An 11,075-nucleotide genomic window follows, 5' to 3' on the forward strand; every position below is an offset into this window, starting at 1 on the left:
ACACTAAGAATATTTTCCATTCAATTTGTCTCCATAGGTAATGGAGGTAAAGTTGAAAGAGGCAGGTCAATTATTTAACCTGGGAACCAAAAAGGAAACCTACTGAATACTTGCATCTGTAGATACTCTCTCCTTTGGACACGTTTTGGTAGGGTTAGAATAGCTCATCTATTGCTTTTGTTCTATTCTTTCTTTGTTTCTTAGGAAAAGGTAGAGTCAGGAAGTAGTGAGTCAGTCAACAAATAAATTTCATGAACCAATATTAGGCCAGTTCATGAATTTTGCAAACTATTCTCTCATTTACCATTTGCATGGCAGTATTAGAGTTGATGCAATAGAGAGACAAAAATGAGGTAATAGAAATGGGAAAACAATGTATAGATGAAATAATTCTGGCTATAATTTGGAAATAACCCCCTTCAAATGAAGGAGAAGTTTCCATAAAAATCGTAGATGTCTTAAAAAATATAGACAATTTTTTCTAATTTGTAAAATAATGCTACAGATGGAAATAAGCATCAAAAAGAAAAACTAAACCCTGGAATGTGCTCATATTTTTCCTGCTATTAGAATGAACTGTGTTTGTGTTATTAATAGACCCAAACAGCTTTTACTAGTATCATTCCCATGTCACAATGTGTTGACACATTATGTATTTTCTAACACATTTGGAATGCTAGGTTTCCCTAGTGAATCTCAGTATCTCAGAGGATACAAACAAAGTCTGAACACTCAGAATCATCCAAATCTGCTCTAATTTAGAGACTCAATGGACTGCCCAACTGTCTTGAGACATTCATTATATGAGAAGAAATAGACCTTTTCTTTTTAGTTTTAACTTCTTTAATTATTTTTCCTTTCATTTTTTGGCATACTGCTATTATGTTTGCCATTTCTCTTTTCCTAGATCACATAACCAAATAAATAACAGGAATCAGGAAAGCTTAAAAAAATAGAGAAATTTAAAGAAAAAATTAAATTGTATAATAGAATATTATATTTTCACTAATAGTTTTTTTATGAAATTCCCTCCACTAGAGTCTTTCAGTGTATACACATAGAGAGAAAATACATGTATATGTCATTAAATATGCTTTGAACATTTGATTTTCAATAGCTACATATTAGCTAGATTCTATGTAATTAGATATCTGAATTGTTTTTATCTTTACGCAATAACGGTTACCAAATACATTTGTGAAAATAAAATACTATTTCCATTTTTTATCATTTCCTGAATAGAGTTTCCTACAAATGAAGTCATGTGATCTAAATTACTGATTTTTAGAAGTTATTTATACTCTACTTTTGCTTTAGAGAAAAATTGAAAGAAATATGCCAAAAATGGAAAGGGCACAACTGCAAGTGTTTGAGATTTCACACCAAGTTATGTTGCTTGGCAGCCCTGTCAACTCTGGAAATTTATGTAATCTATTTGAGCTTCAGTTTCTTTGTCAATCCAAGAAGAATATAAACTCTAGACATTTCTTGACATGCCATTTTTAAGTGATTACCATAATTTCTTACAAATTGAGGTGCTCGTAACTTGTAACTATTATTGTTGAAACCTTCAAGCACTGTTTTGTGGGTGAGAACTTGTCCTCTGGAGACAGACAGCTTGAAATTGATTATTGGTTCTTCCACTCCACGGAGTAAGAAAATTTAAACAAGTTTTAAACTTCTTTGTGCCCCTGTTTATGATACTGATGATGCTTATTTCTAAGGATATTGTGAGGATTAATTGGTGATATGTTATAACTAGTGTCCTAGAAAAATAACCTGCATATAATGCATGCTTAATAAATATGGGTACTATGTTATTTTCCCAAGTGGTGCTAGTGGTAAAGAATCCACTTGCCAATACAGGAGATGCAATAGACATGGGTCCAATCCCTGGGTCTAGAAGATCCGCTGGAGTAAGAATTCGCAACCCACTCCAGTATTTTTGCCTAGAGAATCCCATGGACAGAGGAGCCTGGTGGGCTACAGTCCATGGGGTCGCAGAAGAGTTGGACATGATTGAGCACACATATACATGTTATTTTCAATCTGCCATGTTCATCTTTTACCTCCTTAAAACTATATCTTTTTAAAATATATATATATAAAACTGTATTTTTAAAGTATAAAATAAATTCTTTCCAAATACCATAGTTATAAGAAGGTTAGTTTAGTTTTTGTTTGTTTTTTATGTCTTCAGTTAAGTTTTATTGAATGTCTTTGATTCTTATTCTTGGAATTGACTAACTCTGTATGTTTTCCTTATGTGACAGTAATTTCAAATGTTTATATACTATGAATTTTAACCATTTTTCTTTCATGTTTTCTTGCAAATGTTTCCTAGTTTTGTATTTTAATTTTGTTGCTATATTTTCTTTGTAGATTACCAGATTCAATTATTATCCCTTGGGTTGGTTTTCATTTTTGCAGGCAAGTGGGTGTTTGTTGTTTTTTTAGTCACTAAGTTGTGTCCGACTCTTTTGTGACCCCATAGATTGTGCCCAAGAGACTCTTCTGTCCATGAGATTCCCCAGGCAAGAACACTGGAGTGAGTTGCCATTTCCTTCTCCAAGGGATCTTTCTGATCGAGGAATCAAACAGGCATCTCCTGCTTTGGTGTAAAAGTAAAGTAGTGTTAGTCGCTCAGTCGTGTCTGACTCTGCGATCTCATGGATTGCAGCCCACCAGGCTCCTCTGTTCATGAGATTTCCCATGCGAGAACACTGGACTGGGTTGCCATGCCCTTTTCCAGGGGATCTTCCTGACCCAGGGATCGAACCCAGGTCTCCCCCATTGCAGGCAGATTCTTTACCATCTGAGCCACCGTAGGCAAATTCTTCACCACTGAGCCACCGGGGAAGCTGTTGAAGTTCTGTTCAGAAGAGTTTGCTTACTTTTAATGGAGGTCGGAACATTATATTCTATAATTTTGTTGGCTACATTTAACTCTTAGACGTGTTCATTTATGTACGTTATTGGCTTGATGTTGGGTGTTTGGAACTGAGTATTTGTGACCTCCTAAATTTCACATGTTGAATCCCAAATCCCCATTTAGATGTAAGATTTTGGGGAAGTAATTCTTTCATGAGGTTGGAGCCTTCATGATGGGACTAGTGTTCTTATAAGAAAACAGGAAAAAATGATCTCTCTCTGAGCACATGAGAATACAGCATAAAGGTATCTATCTTCAAACTGGGGAGAAGTTTCTTACTAGAAACCAAATTGGTGGCTTCTTGATCTTGGGACTTCATCTTCCAGAACTATGAGAAATAAATATTTGCTGTTTAAGCCATCCAGTTCATGATATTTGTTATAGCAGTCTGGGCTAAGAAACTGGGGAAAGCTTAATATAGAAAGGATATTACTGTCTACTAAAAACTTATTCACAACCTAAAAGTTGAGTAATGTATTTGGTGGGAATTTTTGGGACTTCAGTCCAAGGAGATAGCTTCTGAAGTAACCCTGAGAGAACTGTTCTAAGTTGGTGAGAGAGGAGCTAGAATATAGAGGAGTCTTGCAAAAAAGAGCAGGCACTCTGAACTTCAAGATATTACTGTTAATCAAAGAAAACTCAATATCGCAATATCTCAAAGAGTTTAACACTTTTGTATGTATAGGAAGATGCAAGAGACTGGGTTCACTGAAATCATTCCTTTGATAGGCACCTCAGCTATCTGGGGCCAGGATCCTGTGTTTTCACATGCTGAGTTTCCTCAGGGTTCACCATAGGGAGTGACTGTAGTCTGATGGTTGCTAGATGGCAGGTATTCCTTTCTTTTATCCACTCAGGGCTCACCAGCTCACCACTGTGGTATGCAATCATTGTGGCTGGGACAGCAATCACTGATGACTGTGACATCTTTTGTTTACTAATATGGCAGGTAATAATCTACTCCTCATTACAAAGAGTCAATTTAATGAGAGCCATTGTTAAACAGTTATCTCTTTCTTATTTATGTATGATGATTTCTAAGTTATATCAGCCTATTTCATTCCAGAGATTCCTCATAACTGTTTCTCAACAGTGCTACACTATTATGATTCTGTATCTTCTATGGTTTTACACTAGAGAAGACAAGCCTCATAATGTATTCTGTTCTGAAACATTTTAGCTGATATATCCATTGTTTTATGAGTTTAGAAATAGATATATGTGTGTGTGTGCATGCTAAGTTGCTTCAGTCATGTCTGACACTTTGCAACCCTACGGACTGTAGCTTGCCAGGTTCTTAAGTCCAAGGGATTCTCCGGGCAAGATACCAGAGTGGGTTGCCATGTGTTCCTCCAGGGGATCTTCTGCACCCAAGATATATGTAACATGCTAACAATTAAAACTTAGTAATTTTTTAATAGTAACTTTTAATTGCAATGTCAAAACCTGCTTTTTTTGTCTTTTGATGTAATGATATTTTATTAATTTTAGTGATTTTGTAGAAAGGATATATCAAACTTTTGTTGGTAAAATTGAAGCATTTATTAAATTTCCATAAATCTTTGAAAAAATATAATGGATGTCTAAAATACTGGATTATTCTTTATTTGATTATTACAGAAGTCTGAACTTGAATAGCATGTTTATGACTTACTCTAGAAACTGGACACTCAGAAGACAAAATAGAGTAATTTGTGACTTTCAAGTATTGTGAAAAATCCTATTGGATTATATTTGTAGTACAAATTGGTTCTGGCTTGATGTACCTTCTATTCAACTAGGGACATTAGTAACTCATTCAATTACCCTAAGCATAAATGACAAATGTTGCAGAGAAATTCAAATTTAGTTAATCTTGAATAAAAGGGAGTGTACAAGTTTTGGAATGTGAAGTCAAGTGGGCCTTAGAAGGCATCACTATGAACAAAGATAATGGAGGTGATGGAATTCAAGTTGACCTGTTTCAAATCCTGAAAGATGAAGCTGTGAAAGTGCTGCACTCAATATGCCAGCAAGTTTGGAAAACTCAGCAGTGGCCACAGGACTGGAAAAGGGCAGTTTTCATTCCAATTCCAAAGAAAGGAAATGCAAAAGAATGCTCAAACTAACGCACAATTGCACTCATCTCACATGCTAGTAAAGTAATGCTGAAAATTCTCCAAGCCAGCTTCAGCAATACGCGAACCGTGAACCCCCTGATGTTCAAGCTGGTTTCAGAAAAGGCAGAGGAACCAGAGATCAAATTGCCAACATCTGCTGGATCATCAAAAAAGCAAGAGAGTTCCAGAAAAACATCTATTTCTGCTTTATTGGCTACACCAAAGCCTTTGACTATGTGGATCACAATAAACTGTGGAAAATTCTGAAAGAGATGGGAATACCAGACCACCTGACCTGCCTCTTGAAAAACCGATATGCAGGTCAGGAAGCAACAGTTCGAACTGGACATGGAACAACAGACTGGTTCCAAATAGGAAAAGGAGTATGTCAAGGCTGTATATTGTCACCCTGCTTATTTAAATTATATGCAGAGTACATCATGAGAAATGCTGGACTGGATGAAGCACAAGCTGAAATCAAGATTGCTAGGAGAAACATCAATAACCTCAGATATGCAGATGACATGACCTTAATGGCAGAAAGTGAAGAGGAGCTAAAAAGCCTCTTGATGAAAGTGAAAGTGGAGAGTGAAAAAGTTGGTTTAAAGCTCAACATTCAGAAAACAAAGATCATGGCACCTGGTCCCATCACTTCATGGGAAATAGAAGGGGAAACAGTGGAAACAGCATCACACTTTATTTTTCTGGGCTCCAAAATCACTGCAGATGATGATTGCAGCAATGAAATTAAAAGACGCCTACTCCTTGGAAGAAAAGTTATGACCAACCTAGATAGTATAGTCAAAAGCAGAGACATTACTCTGCCGACTAAGGTCCATCTAGTCAAGGCTATGGTTTTTCCTGTGGTCATGTGTGGCTGTGAGAGTTGGACTGTGAAGAAAGCTGAGCGCCGAAGAATTCATTCTTTTGAACTATGGTGTTGGAGAAGACCCTTGAGGGTGCCTTGGACTGCCAGGAGATTCAACCAGTCCATTCGGAAGGAGAGCAGCCCTGGGATTTCTTTGGAAGGAATGATGCTAAAGCTGAAGCTCCAGTACTTTGGCCACCTCATGCGCAGAGTTGACTCATTGGAAAAGACTCTGATGCTGGGAGGGATTGGGGGCAGGAGGAGAAGGGGACGACCCAGGATGAGATGGCTGGATGGCATCACGGACTCGATGGACGTGAGTCTGAGTGAATTCCGGGAGATGGTGACGGACAGGGAGGCCTGGCGTGCTGCGATTCATGGGGTCGCAAAAAGTCGGACACGACTGAGCAACTGAACTGAACTGAACTGAACTGAACTGTACAAGTTTTAGCAAATATATATCTTATCTGAGCTCTCCTGATATTACTGGGGGCAAGCATTTCACTGATCTCAAAATCTCTAAATAATTATTACTTATCCACATTAGCTAGGAAGAAATATATACTAAAGCACTACATCAGATATAAATGACTTTAAGGTTATCCCTGCATCATCTCATCAACAATGTTTTAAAAACATAATCAAGAGATAAGATTTTTGCTTCAGTTAGTGTTAATTTCTTGCTCAGAAAATGTATAAAATAACTATCTGCATAATGTCACTAATTTACTACATGGTAGTGTTTAATGGGAAGTATATAATTCACTTAATACTCATGAAACACTTAAATCTTTTTAATGTTAATGACTGCATCTTCAAATATACTATGTAGACATATTCAATATATTTCTTTATATTATTTCAATATATATTATATATACATAAAATGTATACATTATTATATGTAACTAGTACTAACATGTTTAAAAAGAGTGATTATACCCTTATCTATCAATGAAAGAGAACTTTCAAACTGCCTCAGTGGTAAAGAATCTGCTTGCCAAGCAGGAGACTTGGGTTCAGTACCTGGGTTGGAAAGATCTGCTGAAGAAAGAAATAGCAACCACTCTAGTATTCTTGCCTGGAAAATCCCATGGACAGAAGAGCTTGGCAGGTTACAATCCATGACAGTCACAAAAGAGTTGGACATGATTTATCAACTAAACAACAACAACATAGATGAAATAGGTTAAACTAGAGATGAGGTAAGTTTCCTTCCAGAAATAACATATATGATTTGTTCTCAGGATGGGGAACATGTGTATACCTGTGGCAGATTCATGTTGATGTATGGCAAAACCAATACAATATTGTAAAGTAATTAACCGCCAATGAAAATTAAAAAAATTTATATTTTTAAAAAATTTTAAAAATAATAAAAGCATAAAAAAGTAATTTTTTAAAGTTATAATTTCATCTTTTCATGGTTATTTATCCTATTTATCCCCCTACATAAAGATTGATTTCAGTAAATCAATGATAGCTCAGCTGGAAAAATTAAATATGTGAGATGAACATGCTTGAACATACTTCAAGGAATTCTTTTCATTTTCTTTTTCTTACCTGGATTATAAATCTGATTTTTTCAAGATAAGTTTTAATTGCTTTTGTAATAATTTGCCAAATAAAGTGATCATTCTCTGTGAGTCTTGATACTAGAGAACTTTACAATAGCCCAAATCATAGCTTACTGAAATTCTAAGATTCCTTTTAGATTCAGTCTAAGAGTGATATTATTATGTTTCCCAAAATAAAAATAACAGAGAAAAACAGTTTTCTATAAAAATACTAGAGCATAAAATATCCTTATATATGAAACTTAGTTTTTATTTATTTCCAAACTAGATTGATATACAGACACAATAGCATAAATAGAATCTATATGATAATTTCATTGGATAAAGGCAAGCTACGTGACTTTCAATCAAGATTATGCTGTAAGACCACATATGGAAGATAATACACACACACACACACACACACACACACACATACATACATGCCTACATATAGTTAATTAGTAGCCCAATATTTAGAAAGAACTTGCTGAGTCCACCTATAACTTGACCATTTCTGTAATTCATAACAGAATTTAAATCAGTCCATGGACTGAAGTTTCAAGCTTCTGATCCACAGTTGGCAGACAAGAGAGAATAGAAAAAAAAATAAAATAAAACAAAATTCCTCTGTAATCAAAGTAAACCTTTTCATTTAAAGCACAGTAGCAAAACAAGGCTCTCTACACAAAAACAGGCATGAGGGTAAGAATAACTTCCCCTGGAGAAGGAAATGGCAAACCACTCCAGTATTCTTGCCTGGAGAATCACATGGACAGAGGAACCTGGCAGGCTATAGTCCATAGGGTCACAAGAGTTGGACATAGTGACAAAATCACAAGAGGCACAATTTGAGACAAATCACCAGGATTGTATGTGGTTGACTCTACACTAAAGGTTTTTCCTAGTGACTCAGCAGTAAAGACTTGTAATGCAGGAGACACGGGAGATGTGAGTTCAATCCCTGGGTCAGGAAGATCCGCTGGAGAAGGAAATGGGAACCCACTCCAGTATTCTTGCCTGGAAAATTCCATGGACAGAGAAGCCTTGCAGGCTACAGTCCACAGGGCCTCAAAGAGTTGGCTACAACTGAGCGACTGAACACATATGTATTGGTAGGCACTGGAGTTGAAGTCATTGCCAAAACCTTTAAACAGAGAATGTAAAACACAGAGAAATAGAGATGCAAAACATTCCCAAAATATTAAGTCTAAAATGAATCACAACCATATAGTGACACACAACCACATGAAAGAAAACCTAGTGAATACACTTTAAGCCAAATTAAGTTGTTATAAAAACTTTAAGTATAATTTTAATTTTCAAAGGGAGATAGGTGAATAAAGCCAAGAAAGCATAATATCAACAACAACAACAACAACAAATGCAAAAAGGAAGAAATTGAATATATATTTATATGATATTCAGTTCAATTCAGTTCATTTCAGTCGCTCAGTCATGTCTGGTCTTTGAGACCCCATGGACTGCAGCACGCCAGGCCTCCCAGACTGTCACCCACTCCTAGAGTTTACTCAAACTCATGTCCATTGAGTCGATGATGCCATCAAACCATCTCATCCTCTGTCGTCCCCTTCTCCTTCCGCCTTCAGTCTTCCTCAGAATCAGGGTCTTTTCAAATTAGTCAGTTCTTTGCATCAGTTGGCCAAAGTATTGGAGTTTCAGCTTCAGCATCAGTCCTTCCAATGAACATTCAGTACTGACTTCCTTTAGGAGGGACTGGTTGGATCTCCTTGCAGTCCAAGGGACTCTCAAGAGTCTTCTCCAACACCACAGTTCAAAAGCACCAATCCTTTGGCACTCAGCTTTTTTTATAGTCAACTTTCACATCCATACATGACTAATGGAAAAACCACAGCTTTGACTAGAAGGGCCTTCACTGGCAAATAATGTCTCTGCTTTTTAAGATGCTGTCTAGGTTGGTCATAACTTCCTTCCAAGGAGTAAGTGTCTTTTAATTTCATGGCTATAGTCACCATCTGCAGTGACTTTGGAGGCCCCCAAAATAAAGTCTGTCACTGTTTCCACTGTTTCACATCTATTTGCCATGAAGTGATGGGACCAGATGCCATGATCATGTTTTCTGAATGTTGAGCTTTAAGCCAACTTTTTCACTCTCCTCTTTCACTTTCATCAAGGAGCTCTTTAGTTCTTCTTCACTTTCTGCCGTAAGAGTGGTGTCATCTGCATATCTGAGGTTATTTATATTTATCCCAGCAATCTTGATTCCAGCTTGTGCTTCATCCAGTCCAGCATTTCTCATGATGTACTTTGCATATAAGTTAAATAAGCAGAGTTACAGTATACAGCCTTGATGTACTCCTTTCCCATTTTGAAACGAGTCTGCTGTTCCATGTCCAGTTCTAACTGTTGCTTCTTGATCTGCATACAGATTTCCCAGGAGGCATTACATGTATGATATTAATATGATATTACATGTATATAAAATAAATATAGATGTCATGGAAATATTAGTGTGTATATGTGCTTATGTGAATTTAAAAGATAATCAAAGGTTCTAAATTAAATGTAACAACAATTTAGAAGAATGAACATGGTAGAAATAGCAATATTCTAATAGAAATTACTACAAAATGACTATAAAATTTTATAATTGAGAAAATATAAGTCCTCAAATTGAGTGAACACTTCAAATCACTGTAGTACACATTCTGTGAGCTCTAGACTGAGTCAATGGGAAAAGTTTCAGATTATTATACAGAAATATCAAAATAGTGAGCTCTTGACAAGTGTTCCAAATTTAAAATCCTCTTCTGTGATACAGAAGCAGAATTAATGTTACAAACTGTTTTTTAAATCACAATAAATACCATGTTGCAATATTAAGGCAGAGAATTTCATCTTCCCACATTCAGAACAAAGAATTCATGAATACATACACTGTCAGAATAAGATTTGTCAAAGACTATTGCATCTGAATACAGTTATCATTAGATAGTGAGAGTGAGACTGTTAGTGGCCCTGCCAGTTGAAATTTGTCCTATTCAAGGAAGAGGAAAATATTGTCAAAAAAAAAAATAGCTCAACATGAAAGAAGAGAAATGTTTATTATAATTTGTCAAGGTCACATACTTCATGCAATTAAATTACTCTTTTTTATACTTTAACAACTTAGTCCTATTGCAAGGCTTCAATCAATATCTAGGACTACTAGAGAGATATTCATAAAAAGAGCAATAACAAACTCAAGAGTAAATAATACTCACATGGCCAAAAGGAGTTAACTTCCAAGGCAAATGAACTTCACAGGAGACATACTTACAGCTTTAAGAACTTCTGACTTTACTTTCCCTCGTGCTAGGTCGTGTCAGTCGCTCCCGACTCTGTGTAACCCCATAGATGGTACTCAACTGGTTCCTCTGTCCCTGGGATTCTCCAGGCAAGAATACTGGAGTGGGTTGCATTTCCTTCTCCAGTGCATGAAAGTGAAAAGTGAAAGTGAAGTCGCTCAGTCGTGTCTGACTCTTAGCGACACCATGGACTATAGCCTACCAGGCTCCTCTGTCCATGAGATTCTCCAGGCAAGAGTACTGGAGTGAGTTGCCATTGCCTTCTCCACTTTCCATCCTGATGAGGGCCCA

This window comes from Ovis canadensis, chromosome 16 (assembly GCF_042477335.2).
Source record: "Ovis canadensis isolate MfBH-ARS-UI-01 breed Bighorn chromosome 16, ARS-UI_OviCan_v2, whole genome shotgun sequence".
Lineage (NCBI taxonomy): Eukaryota > Metazoa > Chordata > Mammalia > Artiodactyla > Bovidae > Ovis > Ovis canadensis.